Genomic DNA, 17,658 nt, shown 5'->3' with positions numbered 1-17,658 from the left:
TATATATACACACATATACATGAATATTATTCAGCTATAAAACCATGGAGAATTACCCATTTGCCATATATGAATTAACCCAAAGGACATTATGCTAAGTGAAACAAGCCAGACACAGGAAAAAAAAAATTTGCATGCTATCACTTATACTTGAAATTAAAAAAAAATAAAGAAAGGAAAAGAGGTCACATATACAGTGATAGGGGGAAAAAAAACACTGATTTTAAGGAGTGGGGAAGAGGGATAAAATGGGAAGTTGTAGGCTAGAGGTTGCAAAGTAGCATCTGCATAGAATGAAGTCTAGAGATTTAATGTACAACATGAGGACTCTAGTTAATAAAAGTGTACTTTTTTAAGATTCTTGCTAAATGTTTTGATTTAAACTGCTCTTGCCACAAAAACAAAACAAAAAAGAAGAGGAAACCATGTGAGATGATGGATGCTCTATTTGCTTCACTATGGTAATCATTTTATTATCTATATGTATTTCATAATGTTATACAGCTCAAATATGTACAATAACAATTATCTAATGAAATAATTGTGGGGAATTACGTCCTTTGAAATAGTGTGAGGAAATCAGACATTCTCTTGGATATTTTATGTAAATTAATATAAGTAAAAACTTATATGAATGCATTTTATAAATTTTTGTATAGAATATATATCGTATGTGTTTTGTGTGAATAATATGTAACTTGAAATTTCATTCTCAAAATACACACTGACAATTGCCATAAAGCATTACAAGTATTCATTCACATGAGACCAACTAAAGGGTGAATGGTATAGTAGATGGTCAGTGAAAGGCCAGAAAGCTGGAGAGGAAAGTCATCAAAATTGGGACACAGAGGATTTTTGTCCACAATTCTTCATTTCTCTCTACATCTATGTTATTTGGTATATAATATTTTATTTGCCCCTGAAGCTAGAATATAATTCCCTGTGTCCCTTGGACTTGGACTTGGTCATGTTACCTGTTTTTGTAAGTGAACTTTTAACAGATGTAACATAGGAGGGACATGGAAAATACTTGTGCCCCATTGGATTTTGGCCTCTTGACTTCTGCCGTTCCATGAGAAGAATTTTCCTAGATTAAATTCTGTTTCTTCACTCTGGGACACTAAAAGAACACACAAAGATAGGAGCCAATGGCTGGGCTTGGACTAGATAAGCTGTCCCTGCCATTATAAATACCCATTATATATCCATTATAGTGTATGATAATTATTTTGTGACTGGGTTTGTTTTGTTTTGTTATTGTGGCATTAGCTTACTGACATAACATTTATGAGTATGGATAGGAATATGTTCTTACATGTTTATCATAAAGCACTTAAGTCAATGATCTCATAATCCACCATATTTTCTTTGGCGTAGGCAAATGACTATGCCATTATTTGATTTATAGAAAAACTGAGGTTCAGATATTTGACTGAGACTGCAAATATGAAATGACATAGGTCAAATTTAAAACCAATATGCTTGATTTCAGGTTATTTCAATTTTTATTTTATGCTGCTTTTTTCCCCCTGAAATTAAGATGAAGAGAACATAAGAAAATGCGATGAACATATAGTCTATTAATTCCATAACTAGTGATTTTTAATATCCTCTATTTTTTCAATAGATTTGCTAACAAATCAAATATTCAACATCTGACTTTATTTTTTTTCCCCCTCACTCTCCATGCTTCTGTTGGTAAGAAAAAAAAGCTTATGAAGAATTAAGTTAGAAAATGAGGACTGGAGAGAAATGCAGGGAAAACAAAAAACAAAAACAAAACACCCTAGCCATATAATCCATAAACTGAAACAATCAACCCATAATTGAAAGCACATGTGCAGACTGAGGTGGTTCCCAAATAGTGAGGCAATGATTAATGACTACAAGAAATCAGTAAAGAAGTCTTTCTGAGCTCTGAATTGTGCTCTGAATATAAAAATATGCTGGAACAGGTGACATGTTGCCAAGGGTTCCAACAAGCAGACAGAAGAAATTGCAGATCTGCCAACAATTTATCTCCAAAGACAGAGAAAAATGGTGACGTTGCAATGTCACAAAATAATGCAGAAAGCTTTTTATTTTTCCTTCTGCCTGAAGGATGGTAATTCAGACCATAGTTTTATTATCTGGGTTACAGGGAAAGACAAAATGCAATAATTAAGAAATCCAAAGACTGTCATAAGAGACAATATGAGGCTGAAAGTTAAACAATTGTTTATAGTGCTCTAAATGCTCAGCTCAGGACCTCATTTTTGCAAGTATTGGGGAAAATGAAGAATCAACTCAGAAAAGGAGAAATGTCAAATTCCCAGAGAAATAAATATAAAAGTATAAGATTTATATCAAATCCTACAAAACCCCCAGAAGTAAATTCTGTAAAAGAAAAAATATGCATGACTTTATCCCCATCAGCTAGAACAGCATCTATTACACAGAAAATGTTTTAAATAAACCAAATTAATGAATGGATAAGTGAATGGCACTGCCCTCATAAAGCTTATATTTTCCATATTCTGGACTTTCTTATAATTTGTGTAATTACAAAGGAGAGTGTTACCTGGTTACAAGATAACACATAGAACAATTATCATCACACTTGTCCTCCCGTCAGAACTATCCGAAGAGTTTTGTAACCATACTGAGGTCTGCCTCCTTATCCCATATGTCTTACTTAATTTGTCTGGATTGGGTATGCGCATTGATATCTAAGGATTCTAAAGTTTAGTTACAGTTGAGAACAAAATGTATAAAGAAAGAATTGATCACGAGTAGATGGTCTGAAGAAAAAGGAAGGACTAATCAAGACAATTGTGGTAGATATGAGTGTAGCATCCTAGGGAAAAGCATGCATAAAAACCCTGTGGCTAGAGGAAACATGGCACTATTCACACACTGACAGAGAAGCGTGACCAACACCCAGTAGGAAGTGTCATGGGATAAAGCTGATAAGGTAGGTAAGGCCAGAACACACAAGTCTTTAATAAAGTCTTCGTTTGCTAAACTTCTAGTGGCTTCTTCGTGTTCTTGAGATGAGGTTATGATTTAATGGGAGCAGTTTTCCCTTCTAGAATTATCAATTTTACAAAACTTAAAAAAATGGAAGGGGCAGATATGTATGAAAGGACAGTTAGGAGAACATTATTATCCTCTTCACAAGTGCTAATAGTAGTCTTGATTAAGCAGGAAATAGGGTGTCTGCTGTTAGGTCCATGCAACCAGTGTTCTGAGTTCCAGGATTTAGAGGGTTGTATGCTGACCCTTCTTCAACTTTGCTTATTCCAACAGAGCCTTAAGCCTTCTTCAAGCACATGCGCAGATCGTTTTCCTTAGATGACCTTCCTAGGGGGGCCTGTGCTATGAGTCTAAAGGCTTGCTTTCATAGTAGAGAAGTGGATACTGTATTGTCAGGTGAGGGGTTCACATATACGCACACTAATCACTTGTGATGCTGATTAGAAGTTGGGCAGAAAGAAAACTAAGATGGGCTAGGAGTCAGGACCAGGTTTGTGACCAGTGTGTTCAACATGAGATCAAAATTATAATATTTGTAATATTCCTTAGTACTTACATGTTATTTTGTTCAATTATGGTCTCTACAATTCATTAAGGTGGCCAAAACTGGTATTATTTTCCCTCATCTACAAATGTAGAAATTGATGTTTACATAGAGCAGAGGTTGGCCATTTTTTTTTTTTTGTAAAGGCCATAATAGTATATGGTTTTGGAGTTTGTGGGCTATATATTCTCTGCCATCTGTGCTATTGTAGCTACTTATCTCTGATAGTTCAAATGTAACCATAGGCAATATGTAAAAGAATGGGTGTGGCTATTTCAATAAAACTTTATTTATACAATGGGGTAGGCAGCCAGATTTGGCTCATGGATAGTAGCTTGCAGATTCCTGATAGAGATTGTCATTAGTTGATGACAAGTAAGCAGTATATGTGCCCGGAAGTCAAGCCTTTTGGTTTCTATTTTGTGTTGGCCACTTCAAAATGCTGAAATGATAGACACAGAATGCCAGTATCCAAGTAACTTGGAGATCTCCTTGTCTGAACTCATTGTACAGATGAGAAACCTGAGGACCCAGAGGTTAAGTTAGTGGATCAAAGTGGCAGGGATTTTTAGAGCTAGAACTATAATAGAATTTCAAATTCTTCTATCCTGTCTTGAGCTTTTTACTGTCCACCCCTGCCAAAGTTAATTACCTCCAATAACTGACCTGGACCAAGTTTGGACTTTTAATTGTGTTCTTTTTCTATGATGTCTCCTTAGAGGAGGGTGAGCCAGAAGCTGAAGACAATGATTGTAAAATAGCAACAAAATGGAAAAAGTCAGGAAGGACTTTTTAGTTTCCTCCAGGTTCTCAAAGTCAATAATTCTAGTTCTGGTATTTCTAAATCTGCTGCTTTTTCTTTTTCTTGAAAACAAACCCCAAAAAACAGAATCACTCAGCAAATTACTTCAGGTTTCTTTTTTACACTTACTTATGTTATCTTGGTTGTAGTTGTATTTGTTATTACGACTGTTATGTTTGTGAACGCTTTCATTGTACCAAACCTAGAGACACTTACAGAACCTCCTTTAAGCTGTTGACCACTTGATGCAAAATTAGGGTAGTGTCGCATTCCAGAAAACACAATTAAGAATCCAAAAATAATTTCAAATTATCCCAAGTGTTTTATTTCTATTTATTGAGCATGACATAGCAAATCTTCTTTAAGAAAATCAACAATTTTTTCCCACTCACTTTTCACCTTCATCATGGCAGCACATGTGTCTATGCCCTTTCCCTAGCCTCTATACTTCTTCTCTCCCTTCTTCTTCTCCAAATTCTGTCTAAGAAAATCAATAGGACACAACTGACAAAATAAATTGCAGAGGGTTGAGATGAAGTAAGCAGTATAAAAATCAGAATCTTTTCCGTAGTCGAGAAAAGATAAAGTGTTGAATTACTTATATCTAAATAATATTTGTCCAGACACGTCTTAAAAAACTATTCTCTTACTAAGAATCCATCAACATTCATAGTCACATCAATGAATGTACCAAATGTCTCTTTTTGGAGACAAAGTGTCTACTGGCTGACATATAGTATTTGATAATAAAACTTGAGCATATCAGACACAACAGATAGCTTTCCTTGACTCCTTGTTATAGCTGGAAACCAATTCAGAAGCCATAATTTGTTTAGAGTTTAGCAAACCATTCAAAAAATTCTATAGGGAAATATCAATAGAGAAATTTTAAGCATTCTGTCGTATTAAAACTACTAGCGTCTGTCTACATAAAACTGACTGACAGACAGTAAAAAAGGTAATTATCCCCTAACATTAAATGGGGGATAAGATTAAAGAATTAGATTAGAATAGTCACCTGTGAAGGAGGAATTTGGAATTCAAAGTGCACTTATAGCCAGACAAGTAACCATTTAAGATGATAATTTTGTAGAAGAGTACTTTTAAGTATTTCACTTGTATTAGGAAATGAAATACAATAAAATACCAAGAAGATTTATTCAAATTTGAGACTTGCCTTAAGAATAAAAAGAACAAAAATTTTAATACAATTAACTATACAAGGAACTGCAGTCAAAATTGTATAGAAATTTTATTTATAGTTAACAAAAATTGGTAACAAGAAAAATGTATTTCATACAAATGGATAAAAAAATTGTGGCACATCCATACAGCCAAATACTATTTAGTGATAAAAAGGAATGACCCAAAAAACACAAATAAATATCAGAATCATAATGCTAGTCTGAAATTACATACTGCCTAATTCCATTTATATAGTCTTCTGAAAAAGGAAAAAACTATACAGAAGGCAAACTGATTAGTAGTTGCTAGGGAATCTGGAAGGAGAACATATATAGGTGAAGCACAGAGGGTTTTTTTTAGGATGATGAAACTATTCAGTATGATGCCATAATAGTTATACATAATACTATATTTGTAAAAATTTTCAGACATTTATGGCAAAAAAGTAAGCATAAATATATGTAAATTAAAACAGAAATTATTTAGAAAGTTGGGGAACCTGAAGACAAACTGCAGAATGTGACAAGTAATTAAACTATAATAGAAATATAGGGAACAACTTCATTGAAAAGATGGGGAAAGGACACTGACCTAAGTGACCTTGGAAGTAAATGTAGTCTGTAAGATTACAGGTACCATGAATTGTACATAAGTTCTGTACTCTAGTTGATAAAGAAATATTTTTCTCTCTCCTCATGGTGATATGGGTTCACACTTCTGAAACTACTATATATATATATATATATATATATACATACATATGCACTGGAATTAAACAGTTAAGTAAATCAATGGTGAATGGTGCAAATCAGGTTTAAAACTTTTGGGGTGGATATTACAAATAAGCAAGGGAAGCTGGATCTGTGGAATAATGGATTAGAGTTAGAAACAACAGCATAAACTCATGTTTTGCTTACTATAGGTTCAGAAATATTAATGAATTTATGTGTGTGTGTGTGTGTGTGTGTGTGTGTGTGTGTCTGCATTAGTATATATACATGTGTCCTCTTGCTCTGTCAGCTGAGACATACCAGAACCAACAGCATCCTAGTAGTAATGAGCACACTTAATATATAAATCTTTTTAAAATTTATTTTAAAGATATGGGGTACAATTCAGGGTTAAGTATACAAATAGTCATTGTGTAGGTGAAGTTTGGGTCTCACTTTGGTCCCAACTTCACCTAGTTTGAGATCAGGGACCCTAATTGATTAGGTGTGCCTCCGCCCCACCAGCAGTTTCCCACTACTGCCAATACCCTTATTATAGTATTAACAATAATTGTTCAAGGTCTGCTTATGAGTGAGAACATGTGGTGCTCATTTCCTTGTTTCTGTGATAGATCACTCAATATTATAGACTATAGGTCCATTCCAGTTACTGTGACGTTCATAATTTTGTCCTTCTTTATGGCAGCATAATATTCCATTGTGTTTATGTACCACATTTTTTGTATCCAGTCCTCTTTCTATGGGCAGCACAGTTGGTTCCATGTTTTTGTCACTGTGAATAAAGCTGCAATAAACATGTGTGTGTAGGTATCTTTTTCATAGAGTTAATTGAGTTCCTGTAGATATATTCCCAGGAGGGAGATTGAGGGGTCATAGGGAAGGTCAATTTTAGATCTTTTAGGAATCACTGTTTTCCACAGAGGTTGTACTAGTTTACACTCCCACCAATAGCATAGAAATTGTCCCTCATACCTGCATTCTCTCCAGCATCTGTTGTTTTTAGAGTTATTGTTGATGGCCATCCTGAAAGGAGTTAGGTGGTTTTAATTTTGCATTTCCTTGATGATTAGTGAGGCTGAGCATTTTTTTGTGCATCTATTGACTGCTTTTGAGAAGAAGTGTCTATTCATATCTTTTGCCCACTTTTTAATAGAGCTGTTTGTTTTATTCTTTTTGACATGTATGAGTTCCTTGTAGATCCTAGATAGTAGGCCTTTGTCAGATATACAGTCGGCAAATATTTTTTCCCATTTTGTGAGCTGTCTCCCTGATCTCTTGATAGCTTCTTTTGCTTTGTAGAAGCTTTTCAGTTTGATGAGTTCCCACTTGTCTGTCTTATTTCTTATGGCATGGGCTTTTGGGGACCTGACTAGCATCCTATTCCAATTTCTGTAAGGATGTCTCCTGCATTTTCTAAGGTTCTTATAGCTTGAGGTTTTACGTTTAGGTCTTTGATCGATTTAGAATTTATTTTTCTGTATGGTGATAGATAGGGGTCTTGTTTTAATCTTCTGCATGTGGTCAGTCAGTTTTTCTAGCACAATTTACTGAATATGTTCTCCTCTCCCCAGTGGTTGTTAGTGGAGGTTTTGTCAAAGATGAGTCTGAAAAATTTAGGTTTTGCTTCCAGAATCTCTATCCTGTCCCATTGGTCTATATGCCTATTCTTGTATTAATACCAGTCTGCTTTGATTATTGTAGCCTTATAATAAAGTTATAAGTCTGGGAGTGTGATATCTCCCACCTTGTTTCTTTTGTTAAAGATTGTTTTGGCTATTTGTGGTCGTTTATGTTTCCATATAAATTTCTGTATGGTCATTTTCAGGTCCGAGAAGAATGCTGCTGGTAATTTAATGGGTATTGTGTTAAATCTGTAGATTGCCTTGTGAAGGATGGACCTCTTAACAATGAGGATTTTTCCAATTCATGAGCATGGGATGTTTTTCCATTTATGTCATCTTTGATTTCTTTGAGCAGTGTTTTGTAGTCTTCATTGTACAGGTCTTTCACTTCTCTGGTTAAGAAGATACCAAGGCATTTCTTTTATTTTTTTGTGGCTATGATGAATGGGATTGTGCTTTTTATTTGGGTTTCTGTTTGTTTGTTGTTGGTATATAGGACTGTGACTGTCTTTATTTTATACCCTGAGATTTTACCAGATTCTCTTGGGATTTGCCAGATTCTCATGGGTATTCAAGGAATAGGATCAAGTGCATAGATCTCGATATCTAATACCATTTTCAAAAAAAAAAAATCAATACTTCTTAGAAAAATGTCTGATTCTAGGATTGAGTAAGAAAATATATTTAAAAAATAAGCCTGGAGGATCATGCAGTGCCATAAAAATGAAAGTGTTCAAAACATATACACACGCATGTATCCTCACACATATGATCACACAATGATAGAAGTATGACAAAAGGACATAAGAGCCAATTAAAAGAATTTCCAATGGTCAAAGCTGGAATAATTTGAATAACAAAATTAAAAAGTAGTATCATATTTTAACCCAAAGCATAAAATAAGCATCCATGTGTCCATACTGACATACAGTTATTAAAAAAGAAAATAAATAAATGCAGAATTATTCTAAATGATACATATATATTGATACTTTACCCTCAAGGAAGTGGAGCATGTTCCCCATTATCTCATTGTTGACGGTGCATAGTTCTTTTCTTCCAGAAGTTTAATATGGTAATGTGAGAAGAAATGGTAACTTTACATTGGCAAAACTTGGCAACTACATCAGCCAGGTGGATCAATATTAAATATCAACCATAATGTCTTGTTTATACTATGGGAACTTGATACAACAAAATGAGAGTGATACTTTGCCACTGTGATCTTCCTTCCATAAGCCCAAACTTCAATCTCACACTGAGAAATAACAGAGAAATCCCAAATGAAAGGCATTCTACAAAATATTTCACCAGTTTTCCTCAAAACCATAAAGGTTTTCAAAAACAAGAAAAGTATGAGAAATTGTCACTGCTCAGAGGAGCCTAAGAATACTTGATATTTAAATATCATATGGTATTCTGGATTGGATTCTAGAACAGAAAGAAAACACTAAGTTAAAAAAAAATTGAAATCTGAATAAACGATGAACTTTGGTTGATAATAATGTATCTACATTGATCAATTAATTGTGACAAATTTGCCATAGTGATATAAGATATTAATAGTAAAGGAAACGGAATATACAGTATATGTTTTTTTTTTTTTACAATCATCACTATTTGTCTGTAAATCTAAAGTCATTAAAATATTAAAAATACTTAAAAGTCATACAGGATTTTAGCTAATTAGCATTTTTATTTAATGAACTTAATTCACTATCAGGCACTTAAAAAGTAAAGCAATAAGTAATCATAGATTCTTTCAATAGCACTTGACAATTTGATTTTACGACTTTTCACATCCTCTCATGCTAGACATAAATGCTAGAACAGTAAAATGTATTTTATTTATCTTTATGTTCTCATAATGCCTAGCACATTAGCTTGTAAATATATGAGCTTAAATGCTTTGGTAAAACTGAAGTAGCATATATTACCAGAATTACAATGAATGGCACTTGGTAGTGAATGAACCAAGAACAAAATGAATGTGAGCATTTATAAGTACTGAAAAATTTCAGATGCATCATTCTGGAAGTCATTGTTCAACACACAACACGGACTTACTGGTTAGTAAGTATAATTAATGCTTTTTGCAGACTAAAAGGTAAAGATCAATGGGTGCTTGAGGTCTGAGTCTAGTATTTCAATAGACTCTCAAAAAGAACCTGTACTTGCACAAAACATTGCCAATATTAGAAATAAGTATGTGCTGTATGTGCCCAGAGTGTCTCAATAACTGTTTGCTCAAATTAACCCAAAAAACTTTTAGCATCCATATATTTAAGCATTCCCATTTCTACTTTTGGAAGTGACTGGAAAGATGTACGAGGGGGGGACACCCTAAAAATGGAATTTATTTATTTAAAAAAGAAATATTTATTCTTACAGTTTTAAACTTCAATCGCCTTAAAAGTAGTCTTCATTTGATGCAATACACCTATTGAGATGCTTTTCCCACTGCTCAACACAGTTTTGAACGTGCCAATTTTGATGCCTTTTAGTGTTTCTGGTGTTTTTTGCTTCATCTCTTCCACATTGGCAAAACGTTTCCTTTTGAGGGCTTTTTCATCCAAGGACACAAGCAAACAAAAAAAGTCATTTAGGGTGAGATCGGATGAATAGAAAGGATGGAGCACAGGGGTCATGCTGTTTTTGTCAAAAACTGCTGAACACCAGTATGGGCAGGTGCACTGGTAAATCACCCATTATGAAATGGGCAAACACGTTGAAAGAATCTCCAAAAAAAATTAACTTAAGCCAAATGCAGCCTTTCACAACAATGCCAACTGGTATACTGTTGCAGATGGGTTCCAAGAAAGCTTACCTAGCAGGGGAAGCCTATACTACCAGGGGCTGACCCTCCAAAAAATAATTCCTTTTTTTGAGAGTCCCTCTGTATGACATAAAGTTAATTTGAATCAAATTGGTGCCACTGTACAATTACAAATTGCTGTGTGACTGGTGAATAGAAATCACATTGCTAACCATGGAGTCTAGGTAAACACCCAGTATCTCTATGTCAAACTAGTTTTGTTTGTGCTTATTAATCACAGTGCACAATATACCCTCTGCTTATGTGTTTCTCTCTAGTTTATTTCTTTGGATTTTAAGAAGAAAATTTCAAAAGTAAACTTTGCACAATTAAGAAGAAAACACCAGGGTGACTATAGTCAATAATAATGCATTATATATTTCAAAATAACTCAGATAATATATTTCAAATGTCTCACCATAAAAAATGATATATAAGAGAGATAATGGATATGTTAATTAGTTTGATTTAATCATAGCGCATTGTATACATGTCAAAACAGCATATTATATTTCAGAAATATATACAATTATAATTTGTCAATTAAAAATAAAGAGAAAAAATATTTTAATGAAAACCATGACTATTTCCAAAACAGAGCCTCAGTATTTTTTTCTAGATTTGACCATTATTTTTCATAATCCAATTATATGCATAGAAAAGTTGATTTTTTGCTTCCTTTTACACATTATGGGTACACATTTTTCTAATAAATAGGATGTATTTTATTGAATTAACGTTTTCTAATTTATTTCCTCATGCTATTAGTGATGTACATTAAACTTATTTTCGTTTTTGCTCTTTCTAACAATGTAGTGAGAAATTTTCTTTATTTGCAAATAAACACATAGATATATCACACATTTGTATACCTCTGTAATATAAATTCTTAAAAATATATCTGTTGACAAAAGGTTTATGCATTTATATTCTGAATATGTATTATCAATTTGACCTCAAAAAAGATTGCACAAATTTATTTTTGCACGAATGGTGTCATTTTCCTCCATCCTTATCACATCAGTCTGTCTTGCCAACTTCAACCAAGGTTTAAATGTAGGATACACAGATACGCATAAGAAGCAAGTAATATTTAAATTGCTTCTTATAGTTGAAATTATGTGGTGCATGTGTTCATTGGTCCTAGAAGAAGCAACTGATTTATTAAATTCTCTTCAATCTTCTATTTTTAAGACATCAGCTTTTCTTACCAAGGCCCTGACTAATATACATATGCACCTATACATTCAGACAAGATTGTTCTGCGGACTTATCCACTTATTCTACATTTAAACCCCGGTAAGAGTGTGCGGCCTGGCAGGATTTGTGTCTTCAGGTAGAGGAGAACATTATCAAAGTGCAGCTTAGCTGGAAAGGAGCCTGCATTCTTCCTTTTCCCACTGTATGATCTCCTGCTGATGTCTATCATGAGCAGAGTTGATACAGCCTATAAGAGTCAGCTTTTTGAGTCACAAAACAGGGTTAGTGAACGCTGGGACATAGATCTGATGGGACAATTTTTAAAAAATACAGCATGTTATATATTCACAAATCTGGTAATTCAAATTTTCATTTTGATTCCACCAAGAATATTAAGGATCTTCTATGAGAAGAATCCATGGATTCAAATGGATGTGAATTTTTATGTTAAAATAAGACAGAAAACAAAGTGTTAAACACAGGATTATAGACTTCTTTGACCTTGAAATTCCTTAAAAGATATATTTTTAATCACTTCTTTTTTAAAACAAGAAAGTGTGAACATAGGGAGGTTACTTGTAAAAATGTAGATCTATCAAGGGGAAGTGCTTGAGCCTAAACACAGGGTGCTGATCTCCTCCAAGCCTCTGAATTTTCTTCACCTGTTCATGAAGACTAACGATGAATTTATACTCTTATAGAGAAACATTTATTTTGTGGTTACTCTGTCAGAATATCTCTTTAATGGGTAATCTACATCTCCTCTGAATAAAAGCAAGAGTGATCTGTAAAGAAATAGGTAGAATTGTTTCAGACTACTCTCTCAGCCTACCAAATTTGCATTTCCTGTACAAAATATTATATTGGATTTCCACCAAATACTTTAATGAAAATGTTTTACGAAGTAAAAATAAAAATAGGTATATATGTAGGCATGTGTGTGTTTGTGTATATATACACAAACTGCATATACCTATATAGTGTGTGTATGATTTACTATGCTATAACTTAATAAATATAAGCAGATCACATTATAAAGGGAATCAAAATGCATATACTCTCTTTAAGAATAGGAATAAGCAAATAGAATTTAACACAGACTTATTTCATTGCATCAGTCTCATCAGTTGTGATTTTCTTTTAATTTTTTTCATTTTGAATATGTGGGGTACAATTCAGGGTTAGGTATACAAATGTTTATTATGCAGGTACCCTTGTTGATGAGGTGTGCCCCCCTCCCCTGGTAGTTTCCCATTGCTGCCAATCCCTTTCTTATAGTATTACGATACTTGTTCAAGTTTCGCTTATGAGCGAGAATGTGTGATACTTGGTTCTTTGTTTCTGTGATAGATCACTCAGTATTATAGACTCTAAGTCCATCCAATCATTTGTGATATTAAAAATTAACTACAGACTTCTTAGAGCTGGAACAATACTTTTACATTATCCTTTCCCCTATCACTTTACATAAGAAAATTAAGAAGGTTGGGCTAATACTCTGATTTAAGCATTGAAACTGAACTTTACAAGGATTTTTTCAGGATCAAAACCTACAGAGGAAAAAAAAAAACTCAGATGGTGTTGAAATAGGCCAAATTATATTTTCTGTACTGGACCACGTGATGGAGAATGAGAACTCAGAGAAACCAGCTCAGCAATGAGAAAGGAGTATTTGGCACCAGAGCAGAGTCATAAAGGAGAAATAGTATGTTATAGACCATACCTGAGGTACAGCAAAAGGCAAAAAGAGTATTCGCTATCTTTCTGGTTCTGATCCCCATGAAGCTTGATTGTACTTCTGTTCCTAAAGCTATAAAACGTTGTTGAAGCCATATCCTCATATATATAATTCAGCAACTTCAGTAGGTTTCTAGTTTTGATATTAAAATAGATTTGACTGATATAGAAACTCTCTGTGTCCCCAACTGACATTTTTCCCTTATGGCCCAAATTTTGGTAACACTAAATTTAAAGCATCACTTATAAAGATGGCTAGTTTTTAGAAAGCTCTACAACATGCTGTTAGAAACCTCAGAAAAAATATGCTGTAGACATTTTCACACAAAGCAGAATATTTCATTAATGAAATATTGAATCCAGAGATTCTCCTCTATGAATTTAGGTACACTCACAGCAAGCATTTTTTAAAACCTAAATAGCTCATGGTATTAATTTATTTTATTGTTGTTCCCCCTGTTGCATTATCAATTCCTAAGGGAAAAAAAATTTCCCCCTTGGAGACATGCTCTTATAGTAGTAAAATTATAGAATCTAAAGGCCTTACTGTCTTCTAACATTGTATGATCATTGTAAATGTTCAAGAGCTTTGATGAAGTCTCAAAAGAAGATTAGAGAAGAAAGTCTCCAGGAGCTCTAAAATCATTTAAGGGCAATCTCTTTGTGGATTCAGCCACTGTTTCAGGTAGCTATGATCTAAGAAATACAGTTTTAGACTATCTTGACCATCTTTCAGCTACAAGGTAAAGGCTGCAAGTTTTGGGTCCTCTTATTCTTCTTCTGGGGTTATATGAACAAATAATCTGGTGGTTTACAGAGATAAGAAATACTCCTTCAATCTCCTTAAAAAATAGAGAAATTAAAATCACAAAAAGGAGAAATAAAAAGAATGTTAGACTTGGAAAAACCCTAAAGATGCCTTCAAACATCTTCTTCTCCCTTTAAATATTTTTAATAGTGATCAAACAAAGATTGAGAGAGTGAAAGGAGTATTATTCTCTGGGGTTATACTACTAATTCTAATGAATGTATGGATCTGAAGTCCCTGGTCTTTTGTTTTATAATATCATTCATAAAGAAAATGAACTCAGTTCTAAATCATGTTTAGATGGCTAACACAGGCACCATTTGAATTACGTATATAGATTAATTAGCAATTCTTTGCCTAGATAAAGGCTGCTCAATTAGATATCTATGGCTAAAACTTATCCAATTACTTATTTTTTCTTTGTTTTGAGTCCATACTCTATTTAAGCTATTATTTGGTCCCCAATATTAAAAAAAAAGATTACCCATACAATTTTCAATCTGGCATCTTAAAGATGAATAAACACTGTCAGCAGTGGGCCAGCATTGCTACCCTTGGGAATATGTGTGATCTTGTTATCCTTTGCCTCCAATCTTCTTCACTAATTTCTATGACTTACCTGGCTCTTGCATTTTATGTTCTCATAAATTTCATATTAAAAAGTTAAAGTTATATTGGTGTTTCTTTGGAAGCATCCACGTTTACATTCCTTATGGAGTACTTTCATGTAGAGTATAACACATTCTGCTATAGTGGCTAAGCATATGGACTTTGAGGTCACAGTACTTTGATTCAAATTCTGGCTTTACCACTTCCTAACTGTGTAAACTCAGACCTTTTCTTCAGTTTTCTCATCCACAAAATGGGGTTGATAATACTACTAAGCTATCTGGGTTATTGACTGCATTCATTGAATTAAAAATTAATACATTTACCAGAAAATGTTTTATGTTATTTCCATATGTCAGGTATTATTATGTTATATGCTTAGATTTGACTATTGGTCTATAAAATGCAAATATGATTCCTGAGGCAAACTCAATATAGGAAACCATGGATTCGTGTTTGTAGAATGTACACTTTGCTTTACCCAAAGGAGATGCATTTTTTGGTTAGTTAAATGATCGTTAAATTGTATGTTTTGTCCTAATAAGCAGCATTATTGAGCCCAAGTAGGCATATTATGATTTTAGCATCTTTGTTCCTGTACTTTATTCTGGTGTAATTACAACTTAATAGGAAAAAAAAATTATCTCTTGGTAATAATCTTTGGAATATTCAACTAGTTATAAATAAGTCAAATAAACCAGTGAATTTGAGCTTCTTTCTTTCTCTTTCTTTCTTTCTTTCTTTCTTTCTTTCTTTCTTTCTTTCTTTCTCATTTTGTGTAAGACACCAAGTATGTTAACTATCTGACAATACAATTATTATCTAATCCTGTGCCTGAGGCAGATAAAATTAATCTGTCATGATGCTGTTTTCAAACTGGGGTTATATACAACACTTCAGTGTTTGTTATTCTATTTCCAGTCAGCCTGATATTCAAAACCTACACTGAACTTCTTGGAACTTCTCTCTACTTCTATCTATAATGTTGTCCATAATATCTTTAAGTCTAATCACAGTCTTTTTTTGAATCAAAGTACTATGACTTTAAAGTCTATATTAGCTACTACAGTAGAATGTGGTATACTATAAACGAAAGTATTCCATATGGAATGACAATGTGGATTCTTCCAAGGACACACCAATATGACATTAAGTTGTTAATTAATTTTCTCAAGGTGACATTTAATTTTTTGTCTTGTTTGTTCATGCCCTGTCTCTCTGCATTCACAATTAGGGTATATATGAGTCCTTCTAATACCAACCTCTCTGTATAGTACTTCAAATGCTTTCATTTGGTAAGGATTATAAATTTCATTGTGTTTCCTCATAAGTATGCATGTGTTACGTAGTGTTAGTGCTAGCTGTGTAATTCAACCTGTAAAAAGGAAAGAATTGTGTATTTTAAGTATTTTTTAGTATCTATGTATGTATCTGCATTTCTATGTGTATAATATGTGTGCAACACACAAAAAGAGACAAGGAAAAAGGTAGAAAATACTAAATTTCAAAGTAATATTTTGGAACCCTGAAGAAACTCTGATAAAATATTAGTTTAAAAAAGTTAAGACTTTTGATTGAAAGACATTTTCTGTGTTTTTGGTAATTTTTAATTATTCTAGTACTGACAATTCTTAGAACAAATATGGCATTACATTATTACATTTAATCTAATTTTAACCTAACTACATATATTTTTCTTTACTACTTAAATTTTATTTAAATTTTTTAAATGAAAGCTTATCTCAATATGATGCCAACAAGAAGTGCCATTGTGAAAGCATTACTGGAATTATCATTTCTATAATTGGTTCAGGATAACAAGTAGCTTTCAGAAATACGAGGGCAAATGCTTATCACTTTCAATCATTCATTTTGCCTGTTGTTCCTCCAGTCTAATTTAAATTAGGGCAACCAATAAAATCATGGATCAAAGGGTCATAAGAGGAAAAGAACCATAAATCAATAGCTTGCACATTCTGGTGTTATTTTTCAGTGGAGTCTTCTATTCTTTACTTTTAACAGGACAGAAAATTGTGCAAATGAGTGTTTTTTTCATGTAGTAACTCATAGATTCTGCTTTTTTCACTATTTTGTATTTTTGTGTTTTTCAAATAATTTTTACATAGTTTGTAAATCTTATACATGGTCCTGAAGAAGGATAGGAGTTCCAGACACATTCTAAAAGCAGAGAACTAGTTACTGGAACCAATATAGGCAATGCAAGGAAGGTACCCACTCACGTAACCTGAACTACAAGTTAGTACATAAATCGTTTAGCAGTGGAGACAGGAAGAAGATAGATCAGAGAACCTTGATTGTTATTTTTTAAAGTGTCATACATATAAATACACATCCATTCTTGCTGTGATTTCCATAATACACACACGTTTCACAATGTCAGTCTTTCTACTTTTATAATTTGACCAAAGAACAGCAGCCATCGCAGCATTTTCCAATATTACCTTTGCCTCTATCATCCTGTACTCTTATTTATTTATTTATTTTTGTGAGTTGGAGTCTCACTCTGTCGCCCAGACTGGAGTGCAGTGGCCGCTCCCGGCCACCGCAGCCTCGCCTGCTGGGCTCG

The sequence above is a fragment of the Carlito syrichta genome, unplaced genomic scaffold, assembly GCF_000164805.1.
Source record: "Carlito syrichta isolate Samal-C Ts95f unplaced genomic scaffold, Tarsius_syrichta-2.0.1 Scaffold302601, whole genome shotgun sequence".
In the NCBI taxonomy this organism is placed as follows: domain Eukaryota; kingdom Metazoa; phylum Chordata; class Mammalia; order Primates; family Tarsiidae; genus Carlito; species Carlito syrichta.
Note: the sequence above shows the minus strand (reverse complement) of the source record.